The sequence below is a fragment of the Mytilus galloprovincialis genome, chromosome 14 (genome assembly GCF_965363235.1).
Source record: "Mytilus galloprovincialis chromosome 14, xbMytGall1.hap1.1, whole genome shotgun sequence".
Classification (NCBI taxonomy): Eukaryota; Metazoa; Mollusca; class Bivalvia; order Mytilida; family Mytilidae; genus Mytilus; species Mytilus galloprovincialis.
Window position 1 is genome coordinate 6,817,072 of NC_134851.1, and position 17,290 is coordinate 6,834,361.

Sequence of the window (17,290 nt, forward strand, 5' to 3'; positions counted from 1 at the left end):
AAGTTAATTAGATTTTCCTGCATTGTTCAGCATATGATATCGCCTACGTATTATATCAAGTTAATTAGATTTTCCTCCATTGTTCAGCATATGATATCGCCTACGTATTATATCTAGTTAATCTGATCGTCTTTTCTTGTACACAAAACAAATATCGCCTACGTATTATATCAATTTAATTAGATTTTCCTCCATTGTTCAGCATATGATATCGCCTACGTATTATATCTAGTTAATTTGATCGTCTTTTCTTGTACACAAAACAAATATCGCCTACGTATTATGTCAAGTTAATAAGATTTTCCTCCTTGGTTCAGAAAATACAACTCATTGACAAGATAATTAAATCTTCGTCTTTCGTTCAGCAAATAACATCTCCTGCGTATTATATTAAATTAACTAGATCTTCCTCCTTGGTTCAGCAAATAACATTACCTACATATTTTATCAAGTTAATTGTATCTTTCTCCAGGTTCAAGAAAAAACATCTCCTACATATTTTATCAAGTTAATTATATCTTTCTCCTGGTTCAGGAAATACTATCTCCTACATATTTTATCAAGTTAATAAGATCTTTGTCCTTGGTTCAGGAAATAACATCTCCTTCATATTTTATAAAGATAATTATATCTTTCTCCTGGTTCAAGCAAATAATATCTCCTTAGTATAATATGAAGTTAATTAGCTCTTTCTCATTGTTCAAACATACCATCTCCGACATATTTTATCAAGTTAATTTGATCTTCCTCCATGTTTCAACAAATATCATTTCTTGTGTGGTTCCCGAATACAATTTCCTACGTATCATTTCAAGTTAATTAGATTTTCCTCCATGGTTTACTAATAGGATCACCTACGTATTATATCAAGTTAATTAAATCTTCGTCTTTCATTCAGAAAATACAACTCCTACATATTATGTCAAGTTGATAAGATTTTCCTTCTTGTTCAAGCAAATAACATCTCCTACATATTATATTAAGTTAATTAGATCTTCGTCCTTGGTTCAACAAATATCATTACTTGTGTGGTGCACGAATACAATTTCCTACGTATCAGATCAAGTTAATTAGATTTACCCCCATGTTTCAACAAATAACATGTCCTACATATCATATAAAGTTAATTAGATCTTCGTCCTTGATTCAGAAAATATCATCTCGTATGAGTTATTTAAAGTTAATTTTGAACATCGGGATCACCCTTGGTTCACCAAAAAAAAAAAAAAAAACCGTCTCCTACATATTTTATCAAGTTAATGAGATCTTTCTCATTGTTCAAGCAAATGACATCTCCTACGTATTATATCAATGAGATCTTCCTCCAGGTTTCAACAAATATCATTTATTGTGTGGTTCAAGAATACAACTTCATACGTATTATATCAAGTTAATTAGATTTTCCTCCATTGTTCAGCATATGATATCGCCTACGTATTATATCTAGTTAATTTGATCGTCCTTTCTTGTACACAAAACAAATATCGCCTACGTATTATGTCAAGTTAGGGAGCTACCATTTGATTTATATGGGGGGGGGGGGGCAAAAAAAAAAGTCAGGACGACAATTTAGGTAAAAAAAGGTCAGGATAAGCTAAAAAAAAAAAAAGGCAGGACCGATTAGAGTGAAAAATAAAAATGCAGGACAGAGATTACAGCTAAAAAAAAAAATGCAGGACAAAATTTTTCATCCTAGCCCCCCCCCCCCCCTAAAAATCAAAGGGTAGCTCCCTTAAGAAGATTTTCTTCCTTGGTTTAAAAATACAACTCTTGCGTATCATATCAAATTAATTAAATCTACGTCTTTCGTTCAGCAAATAACATCTCCTGCGTATCATCTTAAATTAACTAGATCTTCCTCCTTGGTTCAGCAAATAACATTACCTACGTATTTTGTCAGGTGAATAAGATTTTCCTTCTTGATTAAGTAAATAACATCTCCGACGTATTATATCAAGTTGATCGGATCTTGTTCATTGGTCCATCACATAACACCTCCTACGTATTATATCTAGCTAATTAGCTCTTCCTAGTTGTTCAAGCAAATAACATCTCCCACGTATTATATAAAGTAAATGTGATTTTCCTCCATGTTTCAACACATATCATTTCTTTTGTGGTTTACGAATATAATTTCCTACGTGTGATATCAAGTCAATTTGATTTTCCACCATGATTCAGCAAAAAATATCTCCTACATATCTTATTAAGTTAATTAGATTGTCTATCATTGTACAAAAAACAAATATCGACTACGTATTATATTAAGTTAAATAGATTTTCCTTCATGGTTTTAACAAATCAAATCTCCTTCGTCTTAAATTTAATTAATGAGATATTCGTCCTTTGATCACAAAATAATATCTCCTACGTATTACACCAAGTTAGTTAGATTTCCTCTGGTTTACCAATATAATTTCCTACGTATTATATCAAGTTAATTTAATCTTCGTCTTTCGTTCAGCAAATAGCATCTCCTGCGTATTATCTTAAGTTAACTAAAAATTCCTCCTTGATTCAGTAAATAACATTACGTACGTATTGTAACAAGTTAATTACATCTTCGTCCATGGTTCAGCATATAACATCTCCTTCATATTATATCAAGTTAATTTGACCTTCCTCCTTGGTTAAGTAAATGGAATCTCCTACGCATTATATTAAGCTAGTTAGATCTTCCTCCATGGTCAAGCAATAGGATCTCACATTGTTCAAGCAAATAGAATCTATGCATTTTATAAGGATTATCATATTCACCCTTTTGGTTCTACAAATCTCTATGCTATCTACATACGACGTGCCTGGAGCTCTTTAGACCCCAAAATAACCTTGAAATTATGTAATTTGTAATCGATCTAACCCTTTTGTTTCATGATGTAACCTCTTCGGTTGTAATATTTAGGATAAGACCTACATCTTTCAAAAACTTATATATCCACCTATGATACCAAACATTGTATTCCTCCAGAAATGTTTTGAAGCACTTCAATTGGCAAAACTTTTTATGATTTGTGAACATGCCTTCGTCTTTGGTTTCCACAAAATTTGCTCAAATTCCAAGAAGTTTATTTTTGATCATACGTTTCTCTTAAGCTTCACAAATGAAATTTAACATTATTTTGTATTCTCACAACTACACGTCTTAGTTTTATCATTTGATTTTGACATTTGATTAGGGACTTTCCGTTTGAATTTTCCTCTAAGTTTAGTATTTTTGTGATTTTACATTTTTTTGTTAACACACTTATTTGGCCGTTTTAACTTTTTTGGATTCGAGCGTCACTGATGAGACTTTTGTAGACGAAACACACGTCTGGTGTAAATACAAAATTTAATACTGGTACCTATGATGAGTTAATTTAGCATTCTTGATCATTCGCCGTTTTATTATGTCAATGAGAGTAACCTCTGTGGTTCCACAAAATATTTCTTACATTATATTTTAATAAATCTGTTATTCTTTTTATCAGGATCTACCTGATTAAATCTTCGTGTAAGATTACCCGTTATGTTATTACGCGTTTCGTCTACATAAGACCAATCAGTGACGCTCAGACCAAAATAGTTATAAAGCAAAACAAGTACAAAAGAGGGACAAAAGATACCAAAGGGACAGTCAAACTCATAAATCTAAAACAAACTGACAACGCCATGGCTAAAAATGAAAAAAAGACAAACAACAGCACACATGACACAACATAGAAAACTAAAGAATAAACAACACGAACCCCACTAAAAACTAGAGGTGGTCTACAAAGTTGAAGAGCATTGATAATAAAAAATTCCAAAAAGTTTTAACAAATACGTCCTTCATATGGCGCCTAAACAAATACCTATATTAGTTCAGTGGTAATGGACGTCATTGTTCCAAACACATTGACTAAACTAATTGTGATCGTTTAATGTTTGTTAAATTTTGACAAAATATTGGCTTTGTCCCTTCGACAACTTGCACCACACACTTTATTGGAAACCATTCAATGGATACAAAGCAGTTTGACAAACACTTATTTTGAATTAACATGAAAATTTAGAAGCTTAATATTTCTTTAACAATATAGCATGATTAAAACATTCAGCTGATTTTTACAATTTTATCTCCATGAAGTTAGTATAATCACGTTAAAAGATCTTCGTTTTCCATTCCACAAATAAATAAATAAAAGAATAAAGTAAAGTTTTGTTCCCATCTGAACCCCAAAGTCAATATGTATAGCAGACATTAATTGTATCAGTTTTATATTTTAAATCAAGTTTGATCTGAAATAGGATTCATCAATGTCAGCTTTAGTGAGTGGACATCATTTATATAGAGAAACGTGATGCTAATAGATAATATAAAAAAGAAGATGTGGTATGATAGCCAATGAAACTACTCCCCACAAGAGACCAAAATGACAGACATTTACAACTATGGGTCACCATACGACGTTCAACAATGAGCAAAACCAATACCACATAGTCAGCTAGAAAAAAGCTCCTGTATGAATTCTACCTAATATGAATAGAGGAACTAGTCATCAAGAAGATGAATACCATTCCCCGTTATATTGTCATTTAAAATAAGATCTAGTACTCCAGTCTCTGGTACCACAAATTATATCGCACATTGTATGACAATTTATCAATTTTATTTCTTTCATTTTACAAATTGTTGTCAATTCGTTTAATTTGTTTTCAGTTTTTGATTTTGCCAATTGATTAGGGAATTTTCGTTTTAAATTTTCCTCGGAGTTTGGTATTTTTGTGATTATACTTTTAACATTCGATATCTTATCGTCTTAATTATATGTTTCACTTTATTTCTGAAAAAAATATCTTACATCATTATTCAAACAAAAGAATATCTACTATACATTTTTGGTTACACAAATTACAGTTACCTTCTCTGTGGTAGGACATCCTGGTACTCGGTGAAACAAGAGCAACATAAATAAGTAAATTGAAGATTTTAACTGTCTAAATGATTTATATACATGACTAAATCATCGGAAAATAGTAACCCCCCTAAATTGCACTGGTCATATACTAGTATTTGATTTTACTTATTTTGGCTGCTCGTAATTAACCGAGTACCAGTATGTCCTATCACAGGGTAGGAATCTGTCGAATATTTGTAGAACTCGGAGTCAAAAAGCGGTAATATGAAAATGGTGTTTTTGCTGCTCGTAATTAACCAAGTACCAGTATGTCCTATCACAGTGTAGGAATCTGTCGAATAATTGTAGAACTTTGTGGTCAAAAAGAGGTAATACTGTGGATTCATTTATTTCCGTAGGTACCAATTTTCGTGGATAGAGGAAAACTTGGATATTTGTGGATATTTAAAAATTCGTGGTTCTGACAAAATCCACATGCATTCCTTTAGAAAAGATGCATTCCGTTGAACTTTTAAATTCATTGTTTCCCTATACCCACGAAAATTGGTATTCGACGAATATCAATGAATCCACAATATGAAAATTGTCTTTTATATACAATATATAAATACTCCTACCTCTTTGGTTCCACAAATTAAAAGAATTAACATTGAACACCATTTTGTAGAATGTTAATCAAACCACTTTCCAACACACTATGAATCATGCAAAAGTCCAAATAAACAAAACATCTTAACATTTACCATTACCAAGAAATAAAAAGGTGTGAACTACGTAGACAACACCTGTTGATCTAAGGTGTGTTTGACAGTTTGTAAAACTATTGAAAAAATTGTCACTGTGTTATGAGGAATATCTTAATGCCAACAATTCTAAAGACATAATTCAAATAGGTGGCAAACTATATCAACAATCCATAAGTTGCAATGAAAAATGGATGACTTTGAAAACTGGATTAAACTGGATCAAAAAGTCAACAATTCTCAAGACATACTTCAAAAGGTGATAAACTGTATAACTAACTTATGAGATTCAAAATTAAATATGGATGGTTTTGAGAACTAGAATAAACAGATTTTCTCTATTGATATGAATGGTTCATCGTTCTTAATAATCTTGTTATTCATTTTTTGACTTTCTGAACCTTTTGGATTTGAGAGCCTTTCGCGCTTCAGGTGCAGGAAATTGATATATTTTTCTTTAATGCAATGACCATGCTGGCTAAAATAGATTTTTTCCCTTAAGAAGTTACAGTTATGAATAATTAAAAAGCAAATAAATGAACAAAGAAAAGGAAATTTCACCTGAATCGAAGGTTTGAGCCGTGCAAAAGTTCAGGGGTAGGAATCAACAAAAACAACTGCACACATTTACAAAAACAGTTGCTGAAAGTTATCAAACCATTCTGTAATTATATGAGTAGTAACAATTGAAACAGTTTAAGTACAAGAGACTTGAACTTGCATGACTTTTGGTTTAAATATTTTGCAGGAACAGTGATATGATAGTTCAATTCAATTAAATCTAGTCTTTCTTTAATGAGGCCAAGTCGATTAGTTTGTAATGGCCAAAGATCACAATTGATATAGTTCCCTTTAATCTAAGTCTTTTGAAGTTTTATTTTTTCTCTGTGCTTTCTTGTTCATTTCTTAGTTTTCATTGGGTAGAAATGAAAGAAGAGAGGTAACATAAATATTTGGATATTGTTTTTTAACTGAATTGTTGTTATGGTATTAGAAATTAGACAAATTGCAAAAAGATGGTATTAACTGTTCTCGGAACATATCATCATAGTTATCAAAGGTTCCTGAATTATAATGTAATACACCAGACGCGCGTTTCGTCTAAGACTAATCAGTGACGCTCAGATCAAAATAGCTATTAAGCCATAAAAGTACATAGTTGAAGAGCATTGAGAACAAACAATTCCCCAAATTTGTGCCAAATAAGGCTAATGTAATGAAAGCCTGGGATAAGATAGGTGGATTAGCTAAATTTGTAAGATTCTACAGTGCAACTTTTCTGAATGATCGATATATTTTTGGGCTATTACTGTAAGATGCTTTAGTGCAACCTTTCTGAATGTTGGATACATTTTCGGCTATTACTGTAAATTACACACACATAACATTTAGCAAAAAGAAATAGTGCATTTTTATAATGAGAAAAAACGTTATGACGAAGTAATGTTACATTAATTGTGGTCTATTGCCTAGTGCTCAATAGTAATTATTGTTTGTCTGATGTTATAAATGACACTATGATATAAACTGTAAACTGTATTTCAAAGAAACTCATTAGTAAAGAAAAATGGATAGCTGAAATTTATAACTTAAAACAATCTATTGCTGAAGTTTGGATTCACATCATTAGAAACGAAAATTCTGTTAGAAGTACTGTAAATGGGAGAGAAATAATATTACACGACAAGATTGTTATTTTGAGACCACGTGTTTTTAAAAATAAATTCATAAGTTTTTTACAAAATTGATATGAATTTATTGGATAACTATTTATTTAAATATTTAAATGAAAGTAAATTAAACATCTTAAGATGTAAATAATTACTGTTTATTATTCAAACGAAAAATCTTTTTTAACAATTGGAAATAACAAACAAAAATATGTGTAATTTTTTTAACAAGAGTTTAATTAATCATTTTCTACATAAGAAAATGTCTGTATCAAGTCAGAAATATGACAGTTGTTATCTTTTCGTTTTCTGTGCTTTAGTTTTTGATTTTGCCATTCGATTATGATTCCTTCCGATTTGAATTTTTCTCGGAGTTCAGTATTTTTGTGATTTTACTTTTTCCTTAAATAAACTTACTTGTATCTTTTTGTTTTACGTAATGATATCTTCATTGCATATTTGCTGTTATATCTTATTAAGTTTATAGTTTATTTTATAGTACATTTAGTATACGTCACTTAAGTTTAGTTCATGAAAAAGGAAAATCACGTCATTTTGTCCCGTTTTGGCAGTTGCTAAATTGGCCATCTTACCACATCTATTTCAATACAGTCTTTATGACTGATTTATATGTCAATATTTTTTTCCTCGTAAAAATTGAAATTGTTTTTTCTACGATATTTCCAATGATTTGAATTGTAATGTCGTTTAAGACACCAATAATGAAACTAACAATTTTTTTTTTACTTCCTTCGACGACAAAAGTGACATTTGAAATATTGTTTTATTTTGGATAATTATTTTCGCTGACTGTCTGACGATGTAGACTATTTTTTGGTCTTTTACAAATAATGCCGACTTCAATTAAATGTATTTTGAGGTTTCATGACACCTAAAGTGAGTGTTGTTTTTTGGTTTTTATTGTTTTCTGCAATGGTACTTTATTACAAGAACATGTAGATGTAGCTAGTATCCTATTTCACAGCGGTATACGACTGTTACCGTTATTAGTCAGTCTTTAAAAAAAAAATGTGTCGTATTTTAAGTATCTTTCCAAGATATATTTTTTTTCATTCTGTTAATTGATGCACTGTGCAAGTTTTGTTTTAGTTTTACGGCATAGTATCTATATAGAACTAAAGAATAATTGAAAACAACACGTTTAATAATTTCTTGCGTCCGAAGCGCTTTTCTGGATTTACCTTCATCCGGAACGCTCAAAGCCAAACATTTGAAATCCGAGGATGTATAAGTAACGAACCCGTACAAGAGCTATATGACAAAAATACCTAAAATAAAAAGCCAAATTTATCTAAAGTCAACTTTGCCTGAGGAAGTTGAAACCTTAGTTTCTTAATAATTTCAAAATTTATAAAGAAAATTTTGTTAAATCATGTCAGTTCTGAAGTACTGACTACAGAGCTGATGATACCCTCGGGGACTGATAGTCCAGCAGCAGAGGTTTCGACTCGGTGATGTAAATAATTGAAAACAACACGTTTAATAATTTCTTGCGTCCGAAGGTTTCCTTCACCACAACTCGGCCGTTTCCGTTCCTTCGAAGAAGAATATTAGCGGATTGATACGAGGATTGCCGATTGAAGGAAGTTTGTGCAAACTGATTACCGCCCACCCACCCAAGTTTTAGCGTGCACCAAGTCAGCCTACCAGGACAATCTATTGTTCGTCTTTGCTTTTTTTCCCCTCTGAATAGTGGGAATGTTAGTCGTTAATGTTGTTTGATGTGCAGTTTTGTAAGCAGGATCTGCTTACCCTTCCGGAGCACCTGAGATCACCCCTAGTTTTTTTGTGGGGTTTATGTTGCTTATTCTTTAACTTGCTATGTTGTGTCATGTGTACTATTGTTTGTCTGTTTGTCTTTTTCATTTTTAGCCATGGCGTTGTCAGTTTATTTTAGATTTATCAGTGTGATTGTCCCTCTGGTATCTTTCGTTCTTCTTTTATTAACTTTGTTCTTTCCTGTTCGTCTTAAATGATTTACCGGTTTTATCCTACACCAAGCAACAGACTAAACAAAAATTTATTAAATGGACGTTCAAAAACAAATTTGAGCCTCTATTGTTATAAGCGTTTATAATACAGTTAAAATATACCTTATGTGATTTGCATTCATATGGGGTACAGCTATTTCACTAATTGGCGGTATTTTTCAACTACTGTAATTTTCTTAATATCTATGACGAGCCTAGGTGGTCGAGTGGTCTAGCGCGACGGACATAGTGCAAAGAGAGTTGGTGCCACGATATCACAGTAGCATGACGTAAAATCCCGACTAGGGAGGAATACAAAATTTGCTTCTGCAAGTTTACAAATCTAACAACTTTTTTGGCTGATATTTAGACGACTTATATATTAAAGGTTCCACGACAACTTGCTATTCCTGTTGTACATTTTAAATTTATTGATCATGATGGTCTGTTTGTTTCATCTTATTTCTATAATATGTCTCAACTGCTTCAATAAATGGTTTTTAGCAGCGATGGCTTAGTCTTCAAAGCAATTCATACCTTTGTAACATCTAAACTAAGAAAGGAATAAATATATCACAAAACATGTTTTTTTGTTTGTCAAAGACTATAAATGATAAAGGTTATAACTACACAGTTATTGCTAAATCATTGTGTCTCCAATTGTTTATTTAGAAAGGACATCATATCGCCAATTCCTGTTTTTTCATTTAATTTTTCAGTATGTGTGTTGAACTTTAGTTTTTTTTCATGTCAACAGGTAAAGTTCATTGAACTTGCTCTCAATAACTGCACCCAGTCTTTGCTAATATATTATGTATTGTGATTATAAAAAAAAAACCTACTCAAACAATAAGACATGAAAAACAATAAATGAAATCGACACTGCGTAATGATCGATACGATAATTTTTATCCCTATTAATGAGTCTTAGATCTTTTTGTGAAAATAATAGCTTTTTATAAACGACCCCCCCCCCCCCAACAAAAAAACCCTTTCATTGAAAGACTCTATTTGCAGGCATAACTTTTTGGATAACTATAATTAACTACAATAAATTTATAATTACATCAAAAGAATATTCTATTACGTTAAATAGATGATGATAATTCATAATTTAGGACATTATAAAAAGTAAAATCACAAAAATACTGAACTCAGAGGAAAATCAATTCGGAAAGTCCATAATCACATGGCAAAATCAAATAACAAAACGCATCAAAAACGAATGGACAAGAACTGTCATATTCCTGACTTGGTACAGGCATTTTGAAATGTAGAAAAATTGTGGATTGAACCTGGTTTTATATCTAGCTAAACCTCTCACTTGTATGACAGTCCCATCAATTTCCGTTAAATTGTCACCGATGCGTGTACAAAACAAACATACATAATTTTAAAAATGTCAAAATAGGGGTACAGCAGTCAACATTGTGTTATCATCTTAATAACTATAAAAACAACAAATGTAACGAAGAAGCACAAAAAGGCATACATCAAATTAACATTCTCATTTTGATTATGTTATACGATTTTATTTGTCTATGTAAAATGCACCCATCAAGGAAGGAGGGTTTTGAGTACTGGTGTAAAATTGCACGTTTGAAATTCACACAGGTAGACATGAAATAATTTTGTCGTTCAAAGTATGACGGGATGCATAAATACAGTCACACAAAACAGATATAACAAAAACTGACTAAACAGTATAAAGTAATAATAAATAAAATAATTGTGTGGTTCAAAGTATGACGGGATACATAAGTACAGAGTCACGTCAAATGTATATCACAAAAAAAGTAGGTTAACAGTAAAAGTACTATTAAAAAATAAAATAAAAGATAATAATGAAGAATTCTGGATAGTTAAAAATTTAATTTAACCCTGACACATTCAAATTATGTGCATGCCTCAAGTCAGGAGCCTGTTCTTTAGTGGTTGTTGTTGGTACATGTCTCTCATGTTTGGTTTTTGTAAATTGTTTTGTTATTAAAGACTTTGGTCCAGTAGCCTTTTACACAACACCGTAAAATATATCATATAGAAAGAGCAGGTGCGATATTTTTTAATTTACAAGTATTGTTCGAAAGAAATGTACGAATAAAATGTGCTATCGGGCCATTTATAAATATATATATTTATGTATATAACTGTGTCATATAAACAAACTTATGAAACATGTTTTCAATACACTTTCTTTGCATAACAGTAGTACTGAGAACGTTGACTTTCACCTTAACAAATTTAATAAATGTTTTGAAGAAAAATTTCAAAACACAATTTTTGAATTTGATACGACTGTCATACAAGTGAGGTGTTTAGCTAGCTATACAACTAGGTTCAATCTACCATTTTCTAATTAAGAAAATGCCTGTATCAAGTCAGGAATAAGACAATTGTTGTCCATTCGTTTGATGTGTTTGAGCTTTTGATTTCTACATTTGATTCGGGATTTTCTGTTATGAATTTTGAGTTCAGTATTTGTGTGATTTCACTTTTTATTACATTTCAAAATCAATTAACAATGTACAACTTTGTGTTATATAGTGTAAGCAGAATTATATCAATGTATAATCCAAACAGTAAGATATTTACTAAACAACTACAAATTATAATATTTATGTACTCGTTGTACCTGTCTATGTGATTTTGTTTACTTGCAAATTGGAATTAACAATTCAATATATGAATAATAAAAACACAATTGAACTTGTGGATAATGTTAAATCTTGATCATTCTTTTAAAAATGATATAATTTATATAAGATTTCTTCACCAATTAAAACGAATTGTTGTCCATTCGTTTGATGTGTTTTATCGTTTACTTTTGCCATTTGATTTATGAACTTTCCGTTTTGAATTTTCCTTATTGTTCAGTATTTTTGTGATTTCACTTTTTTTGAAACCCGGTCTTAAATATAACACACATTACCTTAGCCGTATTTGGCACAACTTTTTGGAATTTTGGATCCTCAATACTTTTTAACTTTGTACTTGTTTGGCTTTATAAATATTTTGACATGAGCATCACTGATGAGTCTTATATAGACGAAACGCGCGTCTGGCGTACCAAATTATAATCCTGGTACCTTTGATAACTATCTCCTCCATAGAAATCCAACAATGCACTACCTTCACCTACATCTTGGATTAGAAATCGGAATATTTTTTTAAAACTAGCCGAAAAGAAATGGTACACCAAAGAAAAAGTGATCATTATACCGATAGTTCTCATAGACAACATATTTTTTGATTGTAGGAGTATAATTTTCATATTAATTTCATATGATTAAGTGTTTCTTATAATACTTATGAAAAAAGAAGATCAATTTATCTAATTAATATAATTTCACATAAGTATATTAAAAACTAAGAATTAGGTTGTTTTGTTTTTGCTGTGTTTGATTACGTTTGATTTTATCAGTTTTTGTGGACTTTGTATGTATGTATGTCCTGTATATCTATCCTTTAGTAGGATCACCACGATGGGTTAAGGTGTAAAACATTTAACACACTGTATCGGTACAGATTTAATGTGAGCATTTAAGTTTTTGAAGTTTCCTTGGTGTTCGTCGTTTTTGAAATGCTTTTTTGTTGTTATAAAGAAGTACCTTATTTGATCTTCATTGAGAAATTGTTTGTTCCTAGTCAGAATTATTACAGTTGTTTTCCATTTGCATCGTTGATTATCTTATTCTTATATTTTATTTTGTCAGTTTGCAATTTGCATTTTGTAGGTTATCTTTGAGTTCGGTAGTTTTATTATTATCAATTTTTCAATATGAGTCCTCCTAACTCAATATGTAAAGAGAAGAGATAAAAAATGAAAAAGCTACCTACTAAATTTGTCCAAGCTTACACAAGTGATTGTACAATATACACGTTGTGCATCTTTTCTTCATTCATTAGCAGGGTAAGGAATATCAAGTCTTGGAATCACGTTTTTGACATTATGACGTGAGTTGATAATGATAGTTCACACGTTTTAAAAGTAAAACCATTGAAAGTGACCACGAGTTAATTGACCGTTTCAGAATCTTGATAGAGAATTTACCAGTACAAATGTATCAAGCTGCGAGTTAGAGGGTAAAGATATCACTTGCCGTGAGCTGGCATGTAAAAGCAAATGCTATTAGCACTTCTTCAAAACTTCTTCAGTTTTAATAAATGAATTAAGTGGATATGTATTATCACTTCCCACTATCGCTTTATGTCAGTTCTGCAATGACCTGAATATATATTCAGACCACTTTCTTAGGGAAACATATATAATCTTTTCTTAAGGATGTACTTAGGTGAAATTTAAAAAATCAAGAAATTAAAATTGATACTACATTTTGAAAGAGCACCAGTTAAGGAACAAAATAAGCTGAAAATATTGATAGGTCATGGCCCTCCTTTTCGAGACATTTAAGTTTAAAAAAAAGCGAGAAAAGGCTGACTCGGACTTTTACCTTACATTTACCTTGGTATTATTTGGGTCTCAAATAGAAAGAACAAAAATTGCTTAAATTTTGGAAAATGGCCTTTTATGAGCTATTGAGGTCTTTTATACAAGGAAAAATGGGTGTTATGGGACAAAATATTTTACCCTGTATTGATGGAAAAATATCAAGGAGTCCGAACCTCAGTTTTTTTAATTTTTCTTGGAGTTAGTAGTTTTTGAAATGCTTTTTTTTTGTTTATAAAAAAATACCTTTAATACAACACTTGTTTTTCCATTTGTCTCGTTGGTTGTCGAATTCTTACATTTTATTTTGTCAGTTTGCAATTTTCATTTTGTAGGTTATCTTTGAGTTCGGTAGTTTTATTATTATCATTTTTTCAATATGAGTCCTCCTTACTCAATATGTGAAGAAAAAAGATAAAACATGTAAAGCGACCTACTAAATTAGTCCAAGCTTACGCAACTGATTGTCCAATATACATATTTTCTTCATTTATTAACACGGTAAGACATGTCATCTTTCGAAATCACGTTTTGACATTATGACGTGAGTTGATTATGATAGTTCACACGTTTTTAAAGTAAAACCATTGAAAGTGATTGGCTGTTTAAGAATCTAAAGCATCATGGGTAATTTCATTGTTCGTACCCAAAAATGAAAATAACGTCACTTCATTGGTTAAATTGCAATTGTTACTGACATTTTTAACCAATCAGGACGTTTCAGTGTACACTTTTGAAAATATTACTCATGATACTTTAGATTCTTAAACGGGGAATCCAGCCAGATTTTAATACAATGATAAAAAACAGAGAAGCGGTTACAAAAGATACAAACAACAAAACATGGTTATATTATGTCTAGCAAACAAAACAGCATGTATGGTACAGGCATTTCCTTATGTAAAAATTGTGAATTGAACCTGTTTTATAGCTAGCTAAACCTTTCACTTGTATGACAGTCGCATCAAATTCAATTATATTGACAACGATATGAGAACAAAATAAACAGACATTAAAGGTTAAAATGTCAAAAACAGCAGTAAACACGGTGTTATAACTTTAATCACTCAACAACAATCAAATGTATACTATAAAAACAAATAGCACATTATATAAATAACACATAGCTGAGAGGGTGATAGAGCAGATTGGTACCCCGAGAAAACATTGTCAACCGCGGCGAAGCCAAGGTTGACAATGCTTTTTCAAGGGGTACCAATCTGCTCTATCACCCTCTCAGCTATGTGTTATTTAATTTATTATACTGAACGTCCTACCTTTTTTTTCTTTTACAGATTAATTTTATTTCAAAAGGATTTTCTATGACGTCACGTACATAACAACGTTACGAGTATTAGAAATAAACAACAAGATGTTTCTTTTTTTTTTTTTGACAGTTAAATAATAAAATTTGATCCAAAACGTAAAACTTAAGCATTGTATTCATCTACTTGGTGTAAATTCAATCCATTGTCCTTTAAATTGTCGATTTTTGATTGGTTTAGACGAGAGGGTAACATTCAAAAAAATTGTCACCCTCTCAGCTATGTGATAGAGTAAAATGACACCCTCGTATTAGCCAATCAAAATATGGCATTTTAACGTGAAGTATAATAATTCAAAAAGGCATATATGAAACTAAAAAACCTCATGTATTGCTTTTTTATTTTTCAAAGTAATTTATCTATGTTAAATCCACTGATAGAGGATTGAAACATTTTAAGTACTGTGACCTAATCGTTGTCCTGACAGGCACATAGTTAGGTAAACATTTACTCTTACGTAGAATCGAGCGTTTGACGTACATCAGTTGATCAGAATGTAATCGTCACACAATATGATATCATGTGTAAATAATCTTGGAAAAAACTCTCCTTTTACATTTTTTTAAAATTTTGAATTTGGAACTTTAAAAATCATATACTGTAGTTTCGTAAAACAGGAAATATTCAGCACATTCTTAATATTTAGTACAAGTATATAATAATAAAGAAGGAGTGCATACCATAAGAATGTAGTCGACAAACTTATGCCGTAAATAATCGTATATAGATGTAAGAAGATGTGGTACGAGTGCCAATGAGACAACCCTCCATCCCACTTACAGCTCACACCGAACAGCAATCTATGAAAACCATTCAAACAGGAAAATCAAACGGTATAATATATATATATAAAAAAAACGAGAAACACTTATAAACCACATCAACATACGACTACCACTGAACATTAGGTTTCTGACTTAGAACAGGTTCAAACGAATGAAACTGGGTTTAAAGTTTTAATATGGTCTGAGACCACAATTGTGTCCCTTGACTTTCGAATATAGTCCCTAGTGTTGACAGTGGGTTACTTGCCATTAATTTTTAAACCTCTTCCAAATTTATTTCTCCATGTTAAATGCCTCAAATTGCAAGAAGGGGGGCTAAATTTATCTGTAAAAAGAATTTTTAAAAAGTAGTGATTTGGTCCAGCTGAAAAAGGTTAAAAATTAGCACTTCGGAAGCTGTCAAAAGATTTCAAGATGCCCTAAACATAAAAATGTCCATATTTTGAGTTAGAGCCGATGAAGTTTGGTATAAGTTTGATATAATTTGTCCCAAAAATAGTACAACACATTGTACAAATTTCATTGAGAAAGCGCAGGTGGGATTTTTTTTAATTTCCATTCATGTTTTAAAAGAAATGCACTACGAAATAATTGTGGTCTCGGACCATATGTACAAACCTTAACTCTTCCCTGAATCACTATTGTAACATCACACCATAGAACGACCCTATAACACAATTCAAATATCAATTGAAATTATTTGTGTGATGCTGAATGGCGTTGTTACTGCAGGTAACTATTAACATTTATAATTCTTAGTCATTGCAATTCATTACATACCTAACAATGCTATACCCTTAGTTGGCTCGTTAAAACGTCATTGAAAGAGATTTTACCAGTATAATTGTATCAAGCTGTGGGTTAGAGGGTAACGACATCACTTGCCGTGAGCTGGCATGTAAAAGCAAAATTTGTATGCTATTAGCACATAAATTTCTTCAGTTTTAATAAAAGAATTAAGTGGATATGTATTATTACTTCCCACGATCGCTTTATGTCAATTCTGTAATGACCTAAATATATTCATACAAAAGGTAAAATCACAAAAATACTGAACTCCGAGGAAAATAAAATCAGAAAGTCCCTAATTACATGGCAAAATCAAATGACAAAACACATAAAAAATGAATGGACAACAACCGTTATATTCCTGGCTTGGTACAGGTATTTACAAATGTAGAAAATGGTGGATTGAACCTGGTTTTATAACGCTAAACCTCTCACTTTGCACGACAGTCTCGTCAAATTCCTTCATTATAAACAGCTTTTGTAGGGTAACATATATAATCTTTTCTTAAGATACAAATTAATGATACAAATGTTTGTTGCTTAGGAAAAGTGTGAATAGTATATTTTGATTTAAAAGTTCAAGGAACTAATGAAATTTAAATGACTGATATTGCAAAGCACTTTAGTAAAATTGAACGTTGAACTGATTGGCTGTTCTGA